The sequence below is a fragment of the Thunnus albacares genome, chromosome 5 (assembly GCF_914725855.1).
Source record: "Thunnus albacares chromosome 5, fThuAlb1.1, whole genome shotgun sequence".
Lineage (NCBI taxonomy): Eukaryota > Metazoa > Chordata > Actinopteri > Scombriformes > Scombridae > Thunnus > Thunnus albacares.
Genome location: NC_058110.1, coordinates 32,724,216 through 32,750,695, shown reverse-complemented (window position 1 = coordinate 32,750,695; position 26,480 = coordinate 32,724,216). Strand labels below are relative to the sequence as shown.

The following is a 26,480-nucleotide window of genomic DNA, read 5'->3' as shown; positions in this document are numbered from 1 at the left end:
TTTAATTTAGTTCTTTACTTGAAAAAAATGTGGATTTTCAGATTTCTGTGACAGTAAAATACAGGAGAGTCATCTGCAAAGAAAATATTAGATGCCAGTCTACAAACATTAGGTAGCTCACTGATATAAATGAGGAAGAACAAGGGCTCTAAAACTGATCCCTGTGGTACACCACGTCATGGATTTGTTGACAATAAGAATAAAACAGAGTAAAACCAGAATTATACTTAAATGTTTAGACTACTTTGGACCTCAGAATAGAGATGTGAAGAGTAGACGTTGTTTTTTCAGCAGTTAGTGTTGCACAGTGGGTTTATCTTCATCACTATGCAACTGGAAACTTTTAAAGTAAAATACCAGTTACACATTAATAATGATGTGATAAGTTATTTAACAGGATCTAATGGATTGTAATATATATATTTTGCAGCTGGTTTCTGCACAATTTACACAGCTTTTTCATTGGTAAATAAATAAATGATCAAACACAGTAGCACAAACTCATCTGTTAATTTATAGTTAAAAATGGCCTTAATTTTTTTTTAACAAAGGTGAAAATTCACGGATGGCATGGCTGCTACATTTTTACCACTTAAAACCCCTTAAATAACCATTAATTGATCAGTCTTTCAGTCTATAAAATGTCAGGAATCCAAAGACGACACCTTCAAATCTTCAGACACTCAGTTTACTAAACATTCACATTTCAGCAGGAAACAGATCAGTTTGGCATTTTGCCTTAAAATAATGACTCAAATCAAATAAGCAATTATAACAACGGTTGCCAGTTAATTGTCTTTCAGTTGACTAACAAGTTAATTGACCCATTGCATCGATCATTGCGGCTCTAAATCAATGAGACAGAACGCTCCCGATCCTGTGGTTTAAACATGAAATATTATATTATATTATATTTTTCTGTATTTCTGGGTGTGGTGGTGTGTGAGTGTGTGTGTTGTTTATCAGGTATGTGAGGCTTTTCAGCAGAAACAAAAGATGAAGGACGAGCGAAGAGGCTTTAAGGGGGGAGAGTGGGAGGAGGAGGAGGAGGAGGAGGAGGAGGAGGGGGGGAGGTTTAGAGAGCGTGAAAAGCAGCTTGTAGAGAGATGAAGCAGCCAGGCGGAGTAATGAATGGAGGGGGGAGGGGAGGGGAGGAGGGGAGGTGAAAGGTGACACACAGTAATTGGGAGGAAATGTGGGTGATGGAGAGAAACACTGTGTCCTTGTTCGACACTACAGATACATAAAAAAAAACTTTATTCATCCTGACGCAAAGATGCTTCATCTCCACAAATAAATAAATCTACACATGCAGGCTAAAAGCTGGCATCAGTTTCTGCTCTATGACTGTTATTATGTCACTTTATTAAGTTGGATCTAGTGGCTGATGTATATTTATTCTGTTTTATGTGCGTGGGACCCCCCCCCCCCCCCCCCCCCCCCCCCCCCTCCCCCCTATTGTCACACAGTATTTCTCACACTGTTTCCACATTGTTCCTTTTGGAAGATAAATGTCGGTAATCTAATATTAGTTGCTGCTACATTAGTTTGTCTGAATATAAAGTGAAGCTTCATGTTTTTATTGGACAGAACAACAGCGCTGCCTCTGTGGACTTTGGTGCTTTTTATTTGTACCCACATTTCAATAAAGATCTATGAAAACACATTTATTAAAATCAGCAGTCTATATTAAATTTCATCTTTTTTTTAAACATCTTTATTATAGCTACATTACAGATTAAATAACCTAATTCACTGCATCTCACTGTCAATTAGGTTATTTTTTCTTGTCTGTTAGTGGAGCTCTGAGTTGCTGCGTCCTCCCGTCTTCAGGAGGTTGGACTTTGGAGTTGAATTTGTGTTGTTTGAACTCTACACGAGTCTGAACTTGGCACGCTCTGTATTGAGAAAAAGGCCTGAGGTCTCCAGTTGAGGTCTTTGTCGGATCATGTGACTGACAGAACTGAACCTGATTGAACAGAAGCTTCATTGATCATCCAGATGATTATCTTCAGTAGCTCAGATGTTTAGATGTTTCATCTTTAATTTTGGTTTCTGAATTTAAAGAATCAGTTTAACTATTTAGTAGTTCAGTTGACAGAAAACTAACCAGCAATTATTTTGATGAAGTAAAAAAAAGTAAAAATCTTCAGTGTGACAATTTGATGCTTTTCAGATTTATTTGATTTCTTTGTGTTTGTGCTCCAGATTATAAGGTTTGATAGAATAGTTGTAATTTGCAGCCCAACTTGAATTAACTGTGTAACATAATAATAATAATAATAATATAACATTCAAAACCATAAACATCTGAATGACAAAGAATCAAATGAGGAGTAACTGTGTTATAAAATACAAGCAATTAAAAAGAAAACAGAACACAGTTTGTTCTGATTCATGAACGTGAAGCGAAGGGAGACGCAGCTACAGAAAGACAAAGACTGGTCTGTTACACACACACACACACACACACACACACACACACACACACACACACACAGTCGTGTTTCCATCACTTCAGAGGACATCGCATTGATTTACGATCAAATACTTCAGACTGTAACCTCAAACCAAGTCCTCATCCTAAAATTGAATGATTTATGTTATGAGGATGTGTTTTTTGTCCCCAAAAGGGAGATGAGTCACCATAACACACACACACACACACACACACACACACACACACACACACACACACACACACTGTAGTGATCATCAGGTCAACGAGGCTGCATCTGCAAGTTCTTATGAAACAACCAATCAGATCACTGTGTCCTCCACCAATCAGAGCGCTGAGCGACGTTATCCAGCAGAAACTTTGAAACTCTGGATCTCAGTGATGAGTCGTCGTTTAGGGTTGATGACCTCATCGGCCGCCATGTGTCGCCATGCGTCTCTGAGGTCACCGGTTTGCCATGGTAACCAGCTGGCTCAGCGCGTTTTTTTTTTGTCTGGCAGATAAGAGATTAAAGTCGCACCCACCTGTTGAGGCAACCGGCAGCGTCTTTAATGTTGTGAGGAGGAAGAGGAGGAATGTTCTTCATCAGGAGGATGTTTCCTGTAGAAACAAAAAGAGAAACACAGGAATTAAGTTTTGTTTTGACAGTGTGGATGTTCTGTCGATGTGTTTCCTGCAGATTCAGACTCTCAGCTCACAGACAGAAAAGTGCTGACTCACAACTGTAGATGGAACATTTTACATTAACGACATGGATCATTATTCTTTAAGAACTGATAAAGTTCCTCTTTTTGTTACTATACTTCCACCTGCAGCTCAACAGGGAAACACAAAGAGGGAATTTGATGCTAAAAAGACTGTAAATGTGTCAGATATCCACTTGATATGACTAACTCAGACTGCTGAAGCTGAATATAAGCTTCACACAGACTTTTAAATGCATTTTGTCTCCCATCACTTACACTGAAAGCACATTTGAAGGACCTCTTAATCAGTCAGTATGAACAGGAGGAATGATTACAGCGAGGAAAACCTCTTTCACTGTTCATATGGACACCTGACTGCTGGTTTAACACACACTTGAAAAATTGTGAACCTGCCCTTTAACACTAGAGCTCACTGTTTCACATCCATCAATTGTCTCCTAACCTTAACCATGTGGTTATTATTGTAACCATGACAACAAAGGTCTCCCAATCTTAACAAAGTACTTAATTTAACCCAAACTACAATGTTTCTCTAAACCTAATGAAGGTGTTCTTGTGTATAAACCAAACACTGTTGTGTCACATCAGTTACTAAACGAGGTCACTGTTAATAAAGTTTCTCCGGTCGTCGTGTTTCTGGGATTAAAACGAGACTCGTCGTTAAGTGGTTCGTTCCTTTTCTGGCTCTTTATCAGCCATCTGCCTTCAAGGTCAACTGTGAGGTCAAGCAATGAATCACTTCCTGTTTGTCCGCTGGACCATTTAATGAGTTAATGAGCAGTATGGAGTGTACAGCTCATCAATCACTGCAGCTATTGATTGATGATCTATAGACTGAGCAGCTCACACTCATCTGTCCTCGTCAATACAGCTTCTGCTGAGCAGATCAGCTGACGACTGCTCACATTGTTCAAATGCACACGGAGATGATTTACTGTAACGAGATTAAAACAACATTCATTGAAAAAAAAAAAAAAAACATTTTCACTCAGAATCACTTCAGTGCTTCGCTGTAAACTGCTGAGTCTGCTGCTGTCAGTTACACCCAGAGAGTCCAGCGAACACCTCCACCCACCGTCACTGTCAGAGCTCATCAGAGCCGGCTGCCAAAAATCTGAGCCGCAGAAACAAACGCTCAGTGGACCGACACAAACTGATTAACACAAAAGACACATTTCACGGGGCTAGAAGGTTTCTGTCTCGGGCCAACAGCAAAACAAAAAAACAAAGCTTGTGTACGAAAGTATGCAAATTAAGTATGTCAGCAGTTTAGCAGTCCTGTTAGCGCCTCCTGCAGGCTGCAGAGTTCATTACAGCCACAACTAGTCATTCAGATATATAGGATTGATCCTCTAGAGAGCAGAGATGGGATCGATCAGAGCAGGAAGAAATAAAACTGGTTCTCTGAAGCAGAAGAAGCTTTTCTTCCTCACAGAGTCTTCCTCAGGACAGAAACAGTCAAATCAGATCCACTAAACAGAGAAAACACCACAAATCGAACGATATCACATCACACGACAAAGATATCAACAAGCTGTAACAATGACATCAAAATATTGATACATGAAAAGGAAACAGAAATAACCTTCATTCACTTTTTATCACTTAGAAAGTTGTTTATTATCTATTTCATCATTGAAGCCTGGATTTAAAACATCACATGTAAAAAAAAAAAAAAAAAAAAAAAAAAAAAATCCAACAGGTTAGAAATAAAAAGAAATAAAAGTTGCTCTGGCATTTCATCACCTCTGTCTGTCAGATCAGTGAGACAACACACTTCCTGTCACCTCCCCTCTGCATCTCATGATGCATCTTAAATCAAACTAACGGGTTCACACTGAGACTCGAACATTATTCACTGTGAGCTGAACCCTTAAAAACATGCTGGAGATGTTCAGAGATTCAGTTTTATTCAAATGTGAGTGGAGCCGCGGCAACCAATCACTGTAAAATATAATGTAATATGTGTAAAATATGCAGGAATCTGGTGGAATTAACTAATATGTTGTTATTAACTCAATTTAAATATATCAGTTTGATAATTTCAAGTTAATTCAACCTAAAATTTCCAGTTTTAATTGCAATACCAGTTTAAAACTCGTACTCATTGTTCGTCTTTTGACTTGAAATGATGAGTTGAATGAATCTACGGCTTCAAGTTCACTCAACTCATTAAATTAAGTTTCTAAAGAAACATGTTTAGCGTATCAGCAGATTTCCCAGCATGCATCGTCCCCGTGTAGTTTGAAGAAAACCCACATGATGGAAACTTGCTGTGTGTCTTTAATACATGTTATAATAAGTCATGGTTGTTTCTTTTCATATCAATAAAAACAATGCGAATCATGATGAAGCTTAATATTGAATTTAATCCCTGTAAACTACAATAATAATAATAATAATAATAATAATAATAATAATAAAGTCACTGAGAGCAGCTTTGATTGTGCTGCAAGTTCTTAGTGTTGAATAAAAATCAAGAAATATAAATGAAAACCAAAATGATCCTGATTTAGATTTACAATATCAAACACCAACCAATCAATTAACAGATCTAAATCCACCAAACCGAGGCTTAGTGTTTATACAACATGCAATATTTAGTCAAGATAATGTTCGGTGGTGTTAAAAGAAATATTTGTATTTGTTGACTTAAAGGTGCAGTGTGTAGGATTTAGCGTGAAAGCCTCTCTCTAGAGCTGGTGTTTGGTTTGTCCGTTCTGGGCCACCGTAGATAAAAGGAGGTGGACCATGGTGGGCTCTGTTGAAGAGGACTCGCTCCCTCTGTAGATATAAAGGACTCATTCTAAGCTAACGAAAACACAACGATTCTTATTTTCAGGTGATTATACACTAAGGTCTTGTTCACACCTGGTCGTCTCCACGAGTGACCACATGTGATCGGATCTCACTTCCCCGCTCTAAACACAAATAAACACACACATCATTCCCCTTCTCAAAGACCAAATTTGTTCGTTATTAATTGGCGGGAGGACCGGACTCAACTTGTTTGATAACAAGATAAATATTCAGGATATATATAAATATATATATATATATAGAGAGAGAGAGAGAGAGAGAGAGTTATATGCAGCGATCTCCCCACAGCTGCGTTTCTCCTTTGAGAGACACTTTACGCATTTACGCACAAGACACTAACTTCATTCATTATTTAAATCTCCGACACGCCGACAGCAGTGGTCAGGATCTAATGTTAATTAATGTTGTTAATTAATTCATGTGTTCTTCAACACATTCAATAGGTCAGCTGTTACACACACAGTCCAGGTTCATACTGTTTGGAGTAAAGAAGCCGTCCTGATAAATCCTGAGCTCCATCATGTCGAGCAGCGCAGGACAGAAGAAACTATCCAGCTACGTTTAGCTTCTGAAATATTTTCTTAGACAGACAAGTGAAAATTAAATGGTTTAATTTCTATTCTAACTGTCGATTTAAAGAGGGAAACCTGTTAGGGGAACAAGAAAAACAGGAAAAAACGGAAAAACAAATAATTTGTTCATCCTGTTATCAGACTTGTTGACTAAGTTGAGCAGCTTTGGACGGAGGATCCTGTGTCTAATCTGTCAGAAAGTAGAGGATGCAGTTGAGTATCTGGTCCTTCAATGTGGTCCAGGATGCATTGCGTTTACATTGCTAAATGAATGTGGTCACATGGGGCCCAGACCACCTCCGAATGTGGTCTGAGTGATCGGATCTCAATCCGTCCTCAATGCGTCTTGGGTGCGTTTACACCTGTACTTAGAGCTGCTGTCCACTTGTGATCGGAGACAGATGTTAATACCAGGTGTGAACAGCGTCTGATTAAACATACTTATACATTTGATTTCTGCCACTAAATTCTACACATTGCGACTTTAAACTAAAATTTTAAGGCAACTCTTTCACTCATATTTTTAGTTGAAACAACCAGTTATATTTTACAGTGCTGGTGCAGACTATTAACCTGTTTATATATTTATATAAACTTATAGATATATTTACATTTACAGGCATCAGCAGAGCCGCTACATGTCTTAGTCATAGCTGCCATATTTTGGTATTTTTAGGAAAGGTTGAGTTACTCAGAAATGCCACCAGTGAGCTGTACTCTACATGTCTGCATGTCTGCAGGTTTTCAACACAGAGGAAAATATGAATATGAGGAGAGTGTTGGAGAGAGATAAGATTCATGTTGCTGGAACCTTCTGAGCCTCAGTTATGTCAAAAACTGCCTCTCCTTTTTCCTTTTTTCTTTTTTTCTTTGTTGTCTTTTATTGGGATAATCTGGTTCTATGTTTCGGAACAACACTTCCCATGATGCTTTGGGGGAAAAAGGCAGAAACTCATGTTGTCATGGAGTCAGTGTGAGTTAGCTGTGAACTACATGTTTCTTTAGTCTGAATGTGTTTACAATCATGAAAAGTGCTGCTGAATGAACTGTTTTCACTTCCTGTTTGCACTGAGAGCTTTCAGACAACATCCCTGAGAACCTGCAGAAAACTTTATCTCAGGTTTATCTCTGATCAGGACATCAGAGATGTTTATCACCTGAAAAGTGTGAGTCACAGTGAATCTAACGAGATGGTTATCGTGTGTTTGCGTGTGTGTGTGTTCTGACTCAGGAGGTAAAGGGTTAAAGCAGTTTTTAAGTTGAATATCGTTGCATTAATTCATGCACACATAAACAGAACCTGTCAGGCTCTGTTTTCTTTTTCTAAAATAAATCTGACATCACCATCTGTGGCTCCGCCTCCTGTCAATCAAACCCAGTCATCATGTCTAAAAGACAAAAAAACCAACAACAATAAAATCTCTTTCAGCAGCTTCAGGCTGCGTGTCAGCTGCTTTATAGTCTGAAGGACGAACGACACACACACACACACACGCACGCACACACACACATGCACGCACACACACACACACACACACACACACACACACACACGCACATACATACACACACACACAGAGGAACATCTGCTCTCTTAAGCTGCTCAATGTTCTTCACCAGTGAGTCTCTAACTGTGTGAGTCTGCTGTCTGCTGCTGGACAAGTAGAGTACAGGTGTACAGTCATACAGGTGTACAGTCATACAGGTGTACAGTCATACAGGTGTACAGTCATACAGGTGCACAGTCATACAGGTGTACAGTCATACAGGTGTACAGTCATACAGGTGTACAGTCATACAGGTGAGACTGAACCAGACTGGAAATGTGTCAAAACCAAAAACTAGCAGCTAAAATAGTTCAAACTGACCTCTCAGGTCTAAAGGAGATTTTAGATCTCATGTAGACGATCAGAGTCCTCAGAATGACAGTGATATAAAACAGTCTGTGAGAGAGGACACACACACACACACACACACACACACACACACACACACACACACACACACACACACACACACACACACACACACACAGTGTAAATATCAGCACTAATCTTCTGAGTCAAAGTCCAGAATTTGTTTGGATTCTTGATGATTCAGTTCATAAATATCAATTTTTCATAAAGTTCCTCTCAGAATATTAAACTAAAATTTCTTCTACAATCAACAAGAGCAGTACTGTTGACCTACAAGAAGGACAAGTTAACGTTACTTTTAGTGCCTAAAACTTTTACAAAGTACTGTATAACACAAACAACTTTATTCTATTTATTTGACACTTTAGAGACGTCTGTGTGTCCCTCAGACACCAAGGTTTATATAAAACTAATTTATTTTCACAGTTCAATTCAATGCAGACTTGTTCTGTATTAAACAGAGATCATGATTTGCCAGACACAACACCGAAACTGTTTCATAATGAAGTGACTATCAGCTGATATTAGACTGAAGATCAGAACTAATGAAACATGTTTCTGAACAGTTTACTGACACGTTTCATCATCATCATCATCATCTGTGTGACTCAGCAGATACATTAAAGCTCTCTGTGCAGTTATTAAGTTACTTTTTGTTCCGTATTTCTCACTAAAACTCTGACAAAGTGTTGAGTTCATTTCCTTTCTTAGAAAACATTTGCAAAGTATTTTAAATATCCTACATCTTTACATCTGTGTTTACTGGCTGCGGTTTTCTTCTTCTTCTTCTTCTCTGTCTTTGTTGGTGCGTCACAGCCACCAGTACATAAGTGGAATAATGTGAAACTGTTGACAGGAACGTGTTTCGTGTCACCTGTGCGCACGTGAGCTCTCACGCTCATCCTTGAGTCAAACCAAGCACTCATTAAAAACTGATCTATAGCATCAACAGAGAGAAACTCCACAGGAACCTTTAATTGAAGTTTCCTCATCATGTTAATATAAAAGTAATGACGTGTTGTTTTCTTGTTGTTGTCAGTCATATGAACATAGTTTCTAGGAAAAAGGTTTAGAAAAAGGTTTGCTAGGCAGCAGATATGAGCAGTTTCATCGACACAGTGGAGGCTGCTGCAGTTATTAATGTGATGTTTTGCTTTGCAGGACTCCATCGTACAGAAACAACTAGTCGATTTATTGGTAAAACGAATGCTTAAGTAATTTTTCACCCTTAAAATCTGAAAACATTCCTGTTGCAGCTGCTTTTCTTTGTCATGTGAGCTGATAAATTAATATGTTACGAGGTTTTTGGAGTGTTGGTCGGACAAACGAAAATATACAAAGACGTCATCTGGGGCTTTGGGATCACACTTTTAATTGTGACTAAGCAATTAATCAATTAATTGAGAAAATAATCAGTAGATTAATTGATAATAAAAGATAATTATTAGTGGACTATGACTCAGTGAGAGAAAAGTATATGTGTGTGTGTGTGTGTTACTCTGTGAGCGTGTGTGTGTGTCGGTGTTTCTCAGCATTGCATCATCAGCCGACAGAAACTCATCAGCAAATATTTTAATAACTAATAACTGTAAACAACAAAGTGCTGCAACACACACAGAGAGCTGACTGAAGGTCAGAGGATTCAAGTTTATCTGTTAACAGCGCTCCTGTCATGTGACCATGCAGAGGTGTTGTTCCTCCTCATCTCAACTTCACTGGAAGATAAAATCAACCAGTCGTCCTTCTACAATTCAGATGAAGATATGAAGCTTCCTCAGTCTGACTTATCTTTGTTCCGCCATCGTCTGCAGGTTTATTATCTGTTTGGTCTCAATAACAAAAAACCAGCATGTGGCTATCAGAACATCTCACAGAGGAGAAATCGCACTAAAAACTGTGAAAACACTAAAAACACTGAAAATAGTGCAGGTTTAATTGTATTTAGTTTCTATTGTAGAAGTAAGGAGTTTAATTTTGCATTTTATGTATTTGTATAACAAACACAGTTGGAAGCAGCAGGTCAGTCAGAGGTCAGAGGTCACTGACTGCAGCAGCCGAGTGAACCTGAGTGACCTCAGCTGCTGTCTGGTGTGGTGCAGGGGCGTGTTGTTTAAAGCACCGGTGAGACAATTAAATACGATTTTACATCTCTGGAGCAGTTACTGCCCACATCCCCGACCCTCAATATGCAGCTGAAACGCACTGAAACACTTTACACGCTCTGAAACGCACTAAAACATTTTATACGCTCTGGAACACATTCAAGATTTTATTTTAACATTTATTTTTGCTTTTTTTGAGTAGTCTAACTGTTGATATTCACAACACATGAAAATCTAAAAAAAGTGATTATATTTGACTCCATCATTTATAGAGCTGAAAAGTTGTAGCCAAACTCAGTATTGCAGGTTCATGTGACACATGCTGGTGAAAAAGACTTTCTCCACATACACAATCATTAGAAAAGAAACATTTTTCTGACAAAACACTGAAAAACTTCGGCATGTACGTCTGGAGAGCAACTGTCAGTGGACTGAACAGGAAGCCATCTTGGAACGTTGTATTGTGTTCATTTTATACTCTGAATTAACATATTTCCCCACCAGGGGAAATATTGTGTAGTAGTTCAACTAGTTTAGCAAAGTATACATTATAATTTGAGAAAAAAAAAGAATCCAGTCAGCTGTACAGTGAACACTACATGTGTGAAAAGTCTAAACAATTAAAAAAAAAATTGATAGAATTATTTGAGCTACTCAACAATCTTCTATATCCAATCCAATAGAAAGATCAATAATAAGATCAATAATCAGATGATAGATGACACACATCATCATAGACACAGTCAGCAGCATCTCAGTGAAGTCTCTCCTGCATCTCTGCATGTTTACTGTTGTTGATGTGACAGCGGACTTTATGTTTCTCATTCAGTGTGTGAAATAAAATAAATACACTTTGATTCACGATCAATTAATCGAGTCCTCTCAAACCTGAGCTGAGATAATACTCTGATATTTCTAATATTTCTACTGTTTCTACTCTCTGTGCTCCTCTCACTGAACTCAGAGTTTTTATTTTCATTTTCTCTGCAAAAAATTAAAACCGAAGCATCCAAATAGGCCACCAGTCGTATTTAGTAGTATTTAATCCCCATTAAACCTGACCCTGAAACACACACACACACACACACACACACACACAGTAGATTAGGCTGCCTGCCTTCCATTCACTAAGCTGTGGAGTTAATCTGATGGTTGTAACTCTACAAACTGAGACATTAAAGAGCTGTAATCTGCATATATGGAACACACACTCGTCCATATGTGCAGCAGTCTTTTGATGCAGATTTTTCCTGCATTTGAATGTGTAGATTCTAACACGCAGCATGCCTGAAGTCTCTGCAGATGTTCTGTATTTAGTTTACGTTCTATAAGGAACCTCAAATCGAACAGAAACACAAGTGTCCAGCGCATGAACATGACTGCTAAAAACACAGCATGCTTTCTTTCAGTCTGTTCAGAGAAACGCAGCAAAATTATGTTCAATAAAACTGTAAGAGAACCTTAAAAGTGTTCTGAGATCCTTCAGAGGTTTCTACAAATGTTCAAGAGAACAACCAAAGAGGTTCCTTTGGTCCTTACTGAGGTTCCATTTGTACTTAAAGATACGGTGCTCCTGAATGAGGTCGCATAGTCCAAAATGAGGTTCCAGTGGTTCTCGATAAGGTTTCAGTGGTTCTCGATAAGATTTCAGTGGTTCTTGGTGAGTTTCAGTGGTACTTGATGAAGTTCCACCAGTCCAAGATGAGGTTCCAGTGGTACTTGATAAGGTTTCAGTGGTTCTTGGTGAGGTTTCAGTGGTTCTCGATGAGGTTTCAGTGGTTCTTGGTGAGGTTTCAGTGGTTCTCGATGAGGTTTCAGTGGTTCTTGGTGAGGTTTTAATGGTCCAAGATGAGGTTCCAGCGATCCAAGATGAGGTTCCAGTGGTTCTCGATAAGGTTCCAGTGGTTCTTGATAAGGTTCCAGTCGTTTAAGATGAGGTTCCCACTGGTCTATGATGGACCTTGAGATTCCTTAAGAATTTCCAGTAGTCCTTGATGAGGTTCTTGAGGTCCTCTATGAGGTTCTTGAGGTCCTCTATGAGGTTCTTGGGGCCAGATGTTATTACTTATGTATTTGTTACAGTTTTCGTTCATATTTGACAAACTGAATTCAAAGGTTACATCGATGTATTACTATAGCAGATATTATTTCTACTCTTTTCTAATGTGTTGCAGTTTAGGTTGTTTAGGTTGTCTGTATTGTGTTTATGGAGGTAACAATATTCTTATGTTCCCCTCTTAGCCAGGTCTCACTTGCAAAAGAGACTTTTTAAAAATGTATCTATTAAATAAAGGAAATAAAGAAAAACAACACAATAGGTTGGAATGCCGGTCGCCTAAAATGACCTGTAGTTACATTGACAGTGACAGATGCTGTCTAACAGCTGTGGTAATTAGCAGTGGCACAATTCAGATGACACATATCATTCAGAGGAAACAGTGTGGACTTCACAGGAGACTGATGTTTGTTTCCTGTTTCCAACCACGAGGGTCAAAGGTCGCCTAACTTTAAAGTAGAAGTAATAACTTTAACCCACACCACCTTAACAAAGTGATCATTTTAACTCAAACCATGATCTTTCCCTAAACCTAACCAAGTGGTTTTTGTGCTTAAACCTAACCAGACCTGAACCACAGCGTTGTCACATCATAAAACATCATTATTTTTTAACAGTGATGTGTAACAGTTTTGGAAAACACAAACAAATGATGTCGTCCTGCTGATAACTGCCGATAGAGACGCCAGATTAGAAAACGCTCCTATGTGTCGTTGTGGAGTCACATGATCAAACCACATATTTGGTTGTTTAATTTGGAGGACTTGTTGGTTTTCATATATGCTATAAAATAAAAACTCTTTATAATAAAGATATAATCTTATAACACATTCTAATAATATAATCAGTTAAAATATTTGGCCTCTGTTATTTTCTTTACTTTGTTTTTTCCTTAGTAAAGAGGAAACATTAAAGCTAAATACATAAAATAAAGGTTTACTGAATATATGAATATATAGAAAATAAGTGTGTGTGTGTGTGTGTGTGTGTGTGTGTGTGTGTGTGTGTGTGTATATATGTGTGTGTGTGTGTGTTTCTAAGTTGGGGGTGTAACAGATGCCGGTGACTGAAGACAGCTGCACTCCAAGATACCAATTATACCCACACGCACACACACACACACACACACACACACACACACACTTTGACAATCACACTGTATAATCTTCACTGTGATGGCAGTGACACATTATTCCAGTCTGTAATCTGAACGTTCACACTGAGACGAGGAGGTGGGGGGGGGGGTGCTTAAAGGAACAGTCCCAACATTTTCTTCTCCAGAGTCCAACGAGTCCGAATGATTTCAGTTTCATGTCCCGCGTTTCTGTGTTAACAGCTCATTTGGAAACATCTGTGGTTACCGTGGTAACAGCAGAAGTGATTTATTACTACAGCCAACATTAGTTGAGAAGCTGGTTTGTCAGAAATACAACAGAAGAAAAGTTATGTCGAGTTCTGTGTCTGCGCCTAAAACTGAGATCTGAACCGGACTCGTACCTGCACCCGTCAGACCTGACTGACCCTGAACCCGACCAAAGAGCGAGGCTATATTAGTGTCATTTCTTCTTCTCAGATAATTTTACGTTTGCTTTGCTCATAAATCATAACTCATCTGACAACACACCAACACAGAATATGACACAGCGACCCACCTGCACCAAGGTCAGAATATTTCCACAACGCCGTTTTACTTCCCTGAATCACTGGGGATTTTAAGAAGCTCCTCTTTTGCAAGTTTTTGCTTTATTTCATCCATCTGCCAGCTCACCAGGCAAAAGAGAGACAGACAGACAGACAAAGAGAGACAGACAGGAAGAAGGAAGGAAGAGGCAGTACCAGGAGAGGAAATGGAAACAGGGAGACAGTAAATACAGCTCATTCTACCCGACAAGAGGAACTTCCTCCTTCATTACAAACAGCATGAACACACACACACATCCTGACTTCACGCTGCTGTTTAAACATGTTACAGTGAACACACTGCAGACTGTCAACACTGAGGCTCTATCCCGTCAATAAAGTTATTTGAATCAGCTGAATAAGCTTGGCTCTTCATTAAACTTCATTTTGATTCTGTCGTTTAGTTTGTCTTTGTCAGCAGACTGTGTTTCAATAAAGCCTCTCTGTTGAGGCCACACTGTTCATTAACACTGTTCACCCCGAGTCTTTCAATAAAGTTCATTTAAATTCACTCCTTTTGTTCAGGCAGCCTTTGTTAGCAGAGTTCATTTAAATAAAGAGCCCGGAGTTCCAATAAAACCAGTTCAGTGTGCTGCTGTAAAGATCCTCTTTTCAATAAAGTTTCCTTCAATGGTCCTGCTGTGGAACAACTTATTTCAAATACGCAGCAGGCTTCGGGTAATGTGACATCAGCGGATGTCACTCGGTGGTGTGATGAGACCTCGCTGAGCTGAAGAAAACAACAAAATATAAAGTAAAAACAGCCAGCGCTCCTTCAGGCCGCAGTGAGAATAAACAACATTGTCCAGAGCAGTCTGAGGGAAAAACTCACAAATTTAAAAATTGTACAAAACATCAAAATTGAAGTAAAACCCGTCAAATTTTGGTGCAACCAACACAAGATACATGACAGGAGATTTGAGTAAAAACTCTGAAATTCTGTTAGGACATCACAAAAAAAAAATCAGGAACAAACAAGATTCAAGAAAACCTACAAAACTTGAGTAAAAAAAACCAAAACCCAAATTTGTTTGAGAGACAACCAAAACATTCAGCTAAAAATAATCCAAATTTGGATGCAAACCAAAAATTTAAGACCCCAAAATTCGGGTCCACATCCAATAGGAAGATTCAGTCACAAGACGGAAAAAATCATATAAAAAACTTCAAGAATCTGTTTGTGCAGAAGGTGGCGCTAAAGGTCATGTGATCATTCAAATGTAAGCGGGATCATCGTCTGGAGATCAGGACATTTAATGTTGAGATCTTTGAGGTCTAACTGAATGACATCATCCTGTTTAGGCTCCACCTCTGGAAAGCAGCCTGTCATCATCATCATCATCATCATCAAAACGATGTTTACGTTGCAGTGACAGCGCCCTCTAGCGGCCGCAGTAATTCCCTACCTGATGTTTTTTAAGCACAATGTTGAAAAAATCTGAACTTCTTGTTTATTGTACAGCAGTTAACTTCAGAACTTCCTGCTAACATTTCATCAATGTGAAAATGAGTCAACAGCTGCACGTGACGACGCAAAGTGACGACTGATGAAATGTGAAATCTGAGTTTACTGCAGAGTCTTTAGAGAGAGAGATGAGTGAACGAGTTCATGTTCAAGCTTATTATTTGTCTCAAGAGGGCAATTTGTGCTACAGCGAGCATAAAAACACACAATATGTCACAGAAACATACAACAGTTTACATAGACAAGTAAGTATCCACCATAAGCCCCCAATCATTACTACAAATATAATGTACTGCCCCTCAATATTAATAATTGTCACAGTCTGTATCATTACCATCATCATAATCAACATCATCACCATCACCGAGGTAATGGGCTAATCAATAAAAGCAGCAGTTTCTTCCTCCTACCAACAGCATTCAAGGCTCGGATGGAGACAGGGATGAAGGAATTTTTGTACCTATTTTTTGTGGCCACAGAGGAATTTAAACATAGGCCAGATGGTAACAGCTTGTACTCTGAGCTAAGAGGATGGGCATTTTCTGATCGAATGGTTCTTAGCTTTATTAAGCACCTGCTTGTTGAATATGTGATTCAAACTACTGAACTGTACTCCCACTGTCTTACTTGCCGCCTTCACAATCTTATCAAGGGCATTCTTCTCTTTGGCACCAAGGTTGCCGTACAAGCAGTTAATAGAAAATGAGACAGACTCAATAAAAGCTGTATAGAATAGTTTCATTAGAGTCTTATGAATCTGGAATTTAGCAAGTTTCCTTAAGCAAAAAAGGTGTTGCTGACCTTTCTAACACAACATTTCAATGTTTGGATCAAATTTCAGGTGGTTATCAATCATGGTGCCCAGTATTTATAATTGGTTACCACTGGTTCCAGTGCCTGACCCTTGACAGCACTGCTCTGGGGAGATGGGGGAGGTCGTCTGAAGTCTATACATATTAATGTAGAAAAGCATTTTCACACCAAGAAACAAAATCGCTGACAGCCGTGACCAACTTCATCATCACCAAGAAGGCTAACAATTACAGAGTTGTCAGTAAACTCAATGTCTCTGTTGGCATAACGGCTGCGACAGTCGTTTGTGTATAAAATATACAAGAGAGGGGGGAAAACGCAGCCCTGAGGCGAGCCGGTGGATGATGTTTGCTCAATAGACAGTTTCCCATTCACCCTTACTCTTTGAGCTCTGTTAGTGAGGAAATCAAGAACTCAGCTTATGATGCTTGAGTCTAAGCCGAAATTGCTAATTTCTCAACTAGCATGCATGGCTGAATAGTAGTGAAAGCTGATGAGAAGTCAACGAAAAGCAGCCTGGCATGGTTCTTGCTATCTAGATGTTTATATAGAGGGTTAAATAAGCTGATGGTAGCATCTTGCACACCCCTCTTAACCCTGTAAGCAAAGGAAAAGGGTCCAGAAGGCACTCAGGTTTAGCTAAAAGTGCTCCTTTGACTAGTTTTTCTAATGAACCAAGGAGGCAACAGGCCTGAAGTATGGATGTATAAAGAGAACTAGATACAGCGTCGGAGGCGGGGCCCCGTTCACTCCTATGAAAGTTACTCAATGGTGCATAAAACCAAAAAGCCACTTCCTGCTGTAAAGAAATTACTCGGATGAAAACACACTGTGCATGCTCTATGTGTCCAATGCATGCATAGAGCATGCTCACTAGAAACATCCGATTCACTATCCAGATCAAATTCTGATAGTGAGACGAGTCATTTTGTTGGGGTTGTGACGCTCAAAGAAATGTATCTGCAGATTTACAGACGTGTCTTTCATAATGTAAGTCTATGGGAAAAAGTCTTTTTTGGGCCCAAAAGCATCACATGACGTTGTAATTACACAGTTTGGCCGCTATGTCAAATTGGCTTCAAAGCCTGGCGCTCCTTCTGAGGGCTTGGCCTGAAGTCGTTGAGGGATTTAGGGTGGTTACCCTTAGCAACGGGCACCACGACCAAACAATGAACGAGTTAATGACGGAGAGATTCAGGACACAGACTCAGAGAAAGTAAAGAAAGACAGGAAGTCAGCTGTTTGTCACAGGAAGTATGTTTTTGTCTGAAGCTGTAGCCTGGAAACACACACACACACACACACACACTACTGGTTCACTTACTGGTTTACTGACTGTTTCACTAACTGGTTTACTGGCTGTTTCACTGACTGTGTTGCTGACCGGTTCAAGGACTGTTTCACTGACTGTTTTGCCAACTGGTTCTGGTTCTTCAGGCGTTCTGACTTCACTTCAACATCAAAGAGAATTTTTCATCACAGCCAATTAGATCACACACACACACATGTGTTGGTATTACTATCATTCAGAGGTCCCTCTCTCCTCGCCGTCAGCCATACTCTTCATCACCATGGTTACCTCGACCATCACCATGGTTACCTCGACCATCAGAGGGACACGCCTGACTTAAACTATGGAGACAGTTTCATTGCTCTCTGTCCAGGTCTCTGGTGTCACAGTTTGAACTGAACTCCACTGCAGCTGGATCCCAGTCAACACTAAGGGCACAGATACACTCCTGAGTGGACGCATACACGGACAACTGTGGACACCACGGACACATAGTAGCTCTGTTTATACTTTCTGGAGTCCGCCTGGAGGACACGTTTCACACATACACAGTAGATCGGAGTCTACAAGAGGACAGTGTTGTGACAGCATGGACTGGTGCGGACAAGGTCACAACAAATGGATGCCGATGTCCGCACAGAGCCTACGCGTACGCCCCCTGATGACTGACCCTAGTAGACAAGGTATAATTTCAGCTTAAACCCCATCATGAAACTGAGTCAAGTCCAGTCCTAAACCCGGTCTGGAGCTTCAGATTTCACTCTGAGCAGAGGAGGAGCCAATGTGCACTCACTGTGACGCATCAAGAGTAATGTAAAATGCACCTTTTCCACCAAATAGTTCCAGGAACTATGGAGTCACAGGAACTGAACTCAGGAATGAAACAAGGAAGTAATCTCAGAAACTAAACTAAGAAACTAAACTAAGAAACTAAACTAAGAAACTAAACTCAGGATCTAAACTCAGAAACTAAACAAGGAACTAAACTCAGGAACTAAACTCAGAAACTGAACTAAGAAACTAAATTCAGGAACTAAACTCAGGAACTAAACTAAGAAACTAAACTAAGAAACTAAATTCAGGAACTAAACTCAGAAACTAAACTAAGAAACTAAACTCAGAAACTAAACTAAGAAACTAAACAAGGAACTAAACTCAGGAACTAAACTCAGAAACTGAACTAAGAAACTAAATTCAGGAACTAAACTCAGGAACTAAACAAGGAACTAAACTCAGAAACTAAATTTCCTTTTGCACAGTCCTGTTTTTGGTTCATTACATCTGAAAACTACAGATTAGACAAATCATGCTGTATTATAAATAGATATATCACATTATAATTGAAAAACAAGGATCTGAAACTAAACTAAAGAACAAAAACTCAGAAGTTAAATAAGAACCAAAACTCGGGAACTCAACAAAGAACTAAACTTAGAAACTAAACTAGGAACTAACATTAGAAACTTAACTCAGAAACTAAAATTTCTTTTGCACAGTCCTGTTTGTGTTTCATCACATCCGAAAACTGTGAGGATTAGACAAATCATGTACTCACATTATTCATTAACATCATTATTTATTAATATCATTAATAAAAAAAAAACGAGGCTCTTGCGCTGAGTGTTTTGCTCCATGCAGGATTCTCGGGGTGAGTTATCTCCGTTTTTAGACTCATAATGAAGTCAAACTACATATGAGTTTATTTTTAACTTCAATAAATGCAAAATAGACTATATTTATTTGGTGCTTTCACAACTTTTTACACTAATGGAAGCAAGCCGATTGGACGAACCAATGGTGACTTGACGTTTAATAGAGACCTTCCCCAAAAGTTCTCAAACCATCAGACACCCAGAGCAGGGACTTTTTGGTGGACCCTGTTCTTCTGGTTGTAACACAGATAAAGTTTGTGAGTTTCTAAAAAGGTTCCTAGTTTTTTTTGGTGGAAATTTGCTACTTGTTCATGATTTAGTTCCTGCAGCTTATTTGGCTTGAAAATGGACAAAAGTCCTAAATTAGTATCAGGGACTTTTCTGGGGTCAGGGACTAACTGTAGCTGCATCTAGTGGAAACGAATGTAGGTAAAGTTCCCGGAAAAGTTCCTGCAGTGCAAACTAAGTATAAACCTGCAACACACACACACACACACACACACACACACACACACACACAGTAGTGTAAAAGCAGAAAGTGGTGACTCCAACATCCTATCTGTCTTACTGTCTGTCTGTCTGTCAGGCAGTAAGACAGCTGGTTAGCAATGTGTGTGTGTGTGTGTGTGTGTGTGTGTGAGAGAGAAAGAGAGAGAGTGTGTGTGAGAGAGTGTGTATGTGCATGAGGGTGTGTGTGTGTGTGTGTGTGTGTGTTGACTCCACAGGGAGCGATCGAGAGAAACCAGCCGCTTTATGGATTATTAATATCACCTCCAGCTACACACACAGGCAGTGTGAGTGTGATCTGACACACACACGGGGGGGGAGGAGGAGGTATGTGTGTGTGTGTGTGTGTGTGTGTGTGTGTGTGTGTGTGTGTGAAAATGGAGAAGGGGGGAATTCGAGGGATGGGAGAGATGGAGGTGGTGGGGGGGGGGGAGGAGGCTCAGCAGTGGGTGAGATCAAGGACGCTTCATTCACACTCCACTCGACAGTGTGTGTGTGTGTGTGTGTGTGTGTGTGTGTGTGTGTGTGTGTGTGTGTGTGTTAGTATAATCTGTTCGAAGGCCACGCCTTAATCTGGGATCAACAATAGATCCCCCCCCCCCCCCATCTTCCTCGCCCAGCCCCCCCAAGTCTTTGTGAGTTTCTTGTTTGTTTCAACTCATCCTCAGTCGCCCTCCGAACACCTCACATGATGATGTGTGTTCTTAGATTTCAAGATTCTATTGTTTAGTTTCATGTTGAACGTCTTCAGCTTCTTTATGTTTCTTTTAACATCTCGGGAGCATTTTGGAAATAACTGTTTTCACTTATACATGTTGTCACTTTGATTTTTGTTTTTTTTGTCTATAATCCATAAATAAATCATATCATAGATCAACAGACCAAAAACCAAAGAATATTTAATTTACTATCGTACGTATATGACAAAGCAAGCAGGAAATCCTCACATTTAAGAATCTAGAAATAGAAAAAATGTCTGAAATGATTAATTTATCATCAAAATAGTTGTCGATTAATTTTCTTTCTGTTGACTGATGGATTACTTGATTATCATCAACATTGCAGCTCCAAAAAAAATGAATAATTTCTTCTTGAAAGTGATTATTTCACTGAATATTTTGGGTTTTGGACTAAACAAGCTATTAAATATGTTGACAGGACGCTTTGAGAACCTGTTTCCACTATTTCCTGACGTTTTATAGACTAATTATTAATTCAGAAAATAACCAACAGATTAAGAAATGATAACATTTTTTATGATCGGTTTGGTCTGCAGAATGGCTCTAGATACTACAGTAACCATGAGCCTCAGCGGCCATTTCTATGGAGACGCCTTCATCCAGAGCAGAATTGTACCAAACGCTGAACTAAAGCTGCTGAAATCACCCAAAATTGATCCAAAATTACAAAGCTCATATGAAGACGTTTCTCCAGCACTGACAAAGAAACAAAAGAAACGTCTGTTTTAACACTTAAAATACAACAATAAAGACAATATTCTACCCAGGTGAACCATAAAGATCAGATCATAACTGGGTACTTGAAGTGGAGATCCTCTAGAGAGAAGACATCTCACTCTGTTGTTGGAAATACAGAGACACTGATTGTACGGCGGTGGTACAAAGTGGAGCTTCTTCCCTCACAAAGGATCTTTGGTTGAGTCCACACACACACACACAAACCGACAACAAACACTTTGTCATCAAGTTACTCACAGAATCCGTATTAATCAGTGACAGCTGATACGAGCTGCCGCCCGACACGTTTGTCATTTTAAGCAAAGCTGAAAGTGACGCTCAGTGCAGCTAAACATGAGGAGCTGCTAGATGAAGCTTCTCTACTCTGATCTCTCACGCTGACTCTCATCTGCAGTGAAACGCTGCTCTGTAGAGGCCAGATGTTGTGAAGGAGAACAGCGCTGCGACACTAGCTAGGCTGAGAAAACAAAAGATTCACATTTGGTCAGCTTTAAGTCAGCCGATACCGATGCTCCACAATACTCCAGAGAGAAGAACATCCCGCTGTGCGTGTAAACACTCATTTACTGTACATGAAACTGTTTTGTAGAAATTTATGCAAAACACAAAAAAAAAAAACATGAATTGTGATTCAGTTAGAGATGAAATGAATGTAAACCACACACACACACACACACACACCACACACACACACACTCTCCCTCAGGGTCGGTGTGTGTGTGTGTGTGTCGTCCTGGTGCAGATCAGCAGCAGGCGGCCGCTGGCTGCGAGTCTCAGAGGAATCGAACCAGCAACTCTTTCATCTACAGGAACAGATGAATCACATCAACACACACACACACACACACACACACACACACACACACACACACACACACACACACACACACACACACACACACACACACACACACACACACACACACACACACACACATACAGATCCTTTGAAGTCAGACTGAAGTTTTGCTGTTGGGTTTTCAGTGTTCCTTACAGGAATCATCACATTAAAGGGTCAGTTCACCTAAATCACAGTGTTTTCTCCTACAGGAGCGTCGATCCACACAGTTTCCTCCTTGAACACAAATTGCTTTGAGATGTTGATATGAAATATTAGATTACACACAGCTACACAACAAACCCTTTTCACAGCAGATATTTCAATGCAGAACTGATAATATAAATGAAAGCTGATGGTGGAAAATAACCGAGTGCAATTTACTCGAGTATTTCCATTTCCTGCAATATACTTTTTACTCCACTAACATTTATTTTACATGTTAAACAGATGATGTATTATACTGAATATATATATTTTAATTAATTGTAGAGATCTGGTTTCTCTTTGACATTAAAAGGGCTTTTTCTTCTCATCAGTGTCATTAAATCTCCTTTGAGGCAATGAAACATGAACAAGCCGCTGTGATGTAGAGTTCACTGAGGTCCCTGAAGATAATCATCAGACCTCACTGTCTACTGTTTTTATAGGAAGTTCTTATTTGTGGGGGAGGGTGGGGTGGGGTGGGGGAGGACTAGTTGCAAGGAATTTCTATCCACAGTGATGACGACATTATTCTGGGACTTTTTTTTTAAATGTCATTTTTCAATGCTCCATTGTGTTAGTGAGGCAGGAGGAGTCTTCCAGCGAACTCAAGGTTAAATTTAGAGGACGCAACACAAAGACACGAGCGGAGGCCAAGAAACTCACTGCAGCCGGTGTGAAGGAAGGTAAAGAAGCATCTGCACGAGAGGAAAACCGTCACACGGATCCTGACAGTGGTGGGAAGTAACATTCACTCAAGTGCTGTACTTAAGTGCAATGTTGAGGTACTTTACTTGAGTATTTCCATGTGATGCTACTTTATACTTCCACTCCACTATATTTCAGAGGCAAATATTGTACTTTCTACTCCACTACATTTATTTAACAGCTTTAGTTACTTTTCAGATGAAGATTTGACACAATGGACAATATAACAAGCTTTTAAAATACGTCTTACAAAAAGCAGTGTGTAGTCGGGGTCACATTTCACATGTCTATGAGTTGTTAACAGCTCCACCAAATAGTGATTTTTCCCTCTAAACTTGTCACATGCTTTCATTTCAATAAATGTTCAAATCATCCAATATTTCAGCAAAAATCAAAGAATAGAGAAAAAGTCCAAAAACTGAAAACAGATTTGTGTATCAGAACTTTGTTTTTTCTTCTTTCCTCTCCCATCAATCATCTCACCACCCCTCAGATTTATCTGCTGACCCTTTGGAGGGGCCCCGACCCCTAGGTTGGGAACCACTGGACTAAACTAGCTAACTGTATATAAAGTAGTGTAAACTAGCTCCACCTCCAGCAGCTACAACAGTAACATGCTGCTCTAACACTGATGCTTCACTATTAATAATCTAATGATGTCATATATAATATGAAGTTATTCTCACACTGCCTTTAAATATCATGTGTGAATGTTGTTATTTCCTTCCGTTCTTCCTCTATTGTTTTCTAGATTAATCAATTAGTTTTTTGGTTCAGAAAATGTCAGAAAATGGTGAAAAATGTGTTTCTCAAAGCCCAAGATGACGTCTTTAAATGTCTCGTTTTGTCCACAACCCAAAAATATTCAGTTTACTGTCATAGAGGACTAAAAAAAACAGAAGTATCTACATTTAAGAAGCTGGAACTAATCAGTCCTGTTGCTCCAGGAACAGCTGAGACATGAAATCTGATCCAGGAAGTCCAGTCTTCTATATTTGTTTTATATTTCATCACAATGATCGCGAGGAGGTGATCAGCAGAAAACACAGTGTTCATGTTACAAAGTCACCAGGTGTGTGTTTGTGTGTGTGTGTGTGTGTGTGTGTGTGTGTTTGCGTGTGTGTGTGTGTGTGTGTTTGTGTGTGTGTGTGACCGGTTTTGTCTGATGACATCGTGTTGTGTTGAACCAGGTTTAACTTTGACGACTCTGCGTTGTTTACCGGAGTCAAAAGACTGTTTCATTCAAAGGAATGAGCAGCACCTGTGCTGGTATGCGAACATACATAAAACATGGAACGACATATTCCCAGGAGCGCACACACACACACATACACACACACGCACACACACACACACACACACACACACACACACACACACACACAAACACACAGAACAGTGTGTGTGGTGTTGAGTTAAGCAGATGGTCGGGCAGATTGTATTAGAAACTAACTGCTAATCAGACACACACACACACAAACACACACACACACACACATACACACACAGACCCCGAGTTAAAGGAGACTTCCGCTCAAACAAAGTCTCCATCTGTTCATTTGAGATCCAACAAACACAAATATCTGATGTTTTCCTGCCGCTGACACAAACTCAGCAGACGAGAGAGAAAAAAACAGATGATTCGTGAGAATATCAAACGTCTCGCAGCTCAAACACACAGACGGCTGATTCAGGATCTGTATGTGAGGGTTCTGGTGAGCCGCTAACGTTTCCTCTTTTCCTCCCTCCCTCCCTTCTTCATGTTGACGCATCAGTTGCGGCTTGTTTTTTCTCTCTGGAAATCATCTACTGACAGATGCAACAAGTGCAGAGAGGAAGTTAGTTGATCTGAAGGTCATTAGGAAACCACAGCGTCCCCAGACGTCACCTCAGTCTTCTTCACATGTGTGAGACTGTAAAGCTCCGGTCCAGACCAGCGGGACTCAAATACAAGTCTTCAAGGTCCACTTAACAAGTTTCCACTGCATCAAAGGGCCAGTAAGGCCTCTTCACATGATGATGTTTCACTATAAAAACTCCAGACTGCGTTGTGTCACCAAAACCTGGACACAACAGGTGTGATGTCACTGACGCTGGTGTAAGTGTTCACGGCTTCAACCGTTCAGTTTTACGTCCGTGTTTCGGTGATCGTACACAACTATAATACAAGACATGCTAAACGTTTCCTGGGATCTGTCAGTTCTCTGTTAGATACCGAGGAGCTCAGATGTGGAAGAGTTATATTTGAATTGCAATAAATTCAAATATAAGCTTAAGACACGTCTGATGAACCAAACTTAACTGTTCAAACTGATCATATCTGATTATAATTGATCTTTCTCTCCTTCTCTGCCATAAGGAGTCGACTTAACACTTAAGCACTTAAGTGTGCTTCAGTAAATACACACACACACACACATTATTTTATCTGTTTTGTTTCTTTGCTTGGTTTGTGCTTGTTTGTTTATTTTTGCTGATCACATGATTTTTGTATCTGTTTATAATGTGTAATGAGGTGAGATCACTAAATCTCACCTGCACAGTTAGTTTCTTCTCTTTTGTTGTTTGTGTTTCTGCTGCTTTACTGTGCAAATAAAAGTTTTGTTTGTTGTCGTTGTGGCGTTTTTACATTCCAACTTAGGCCTTAGTTTCAAATCAAGTTCTCAAAATAAACAGACATTTCTCCGTGCAGTCACTCTACACTCCTTCAGACACACTTGTCGGTCGGACCTTTCTGACGGCGGATTAGCAGCGACTAACTCGAACACAGCGAGCGTCGGTACAGACAGCAGCAGCTGCTCTGTGTCTCGCTGTGGTTAAGCTCTTCACGCAGGAAGCAGACAGCAGAGCTCTGAGCCGCTTCCAGAGAGCAGCGGCGAGCGTCGGGGTCACGTAGAGCGACGACACCTGAGATCAGATCACAACACAGACGGTGAAAGTCTCCACAGGACAGAAACACTGAGTCCACAGGAGATCAGAGACATCAGAGACAACAGTTTGTCTTTGTTGGACATTAAAGGATCCACCTGAATACCAGTAACATGACAGAAACCAGTAACATGACAGAACCAGTAACATGACAGAAACACTGAGTCCACAGGAGAGATCCACCTGACTACCAGTAACATGACAGAAACCAGTAACATGACAGAACCAGTAACATGACAGAAACACTGAGTCCACAGGAGAGATCCACCTGACTACCAGTAACAT

At 39.8% G+C, this 26,480-nt stretch overlaps 1 protein-coding gene across 1 annotated transcript in view; it reads right to left on the bottom strand.

Moving 5' to 3' along the window:
• Positions 1-26,480, bottom strand: part of plxnb3 (plexin B3) — an 86,616-nt gene that overhangs the window by 56,227 nt on the left and 3,909 nt on the right. The window contains exon 2 of the mRNA XM_044350417.1: positions 2,983-3,058. The gene's annotated coding sequence lies outside the window, so the exon portion shown is untranslated. The remainder of the gene's footprint in view (positions 1-2,982; positions 3,059-26,480) is intronic.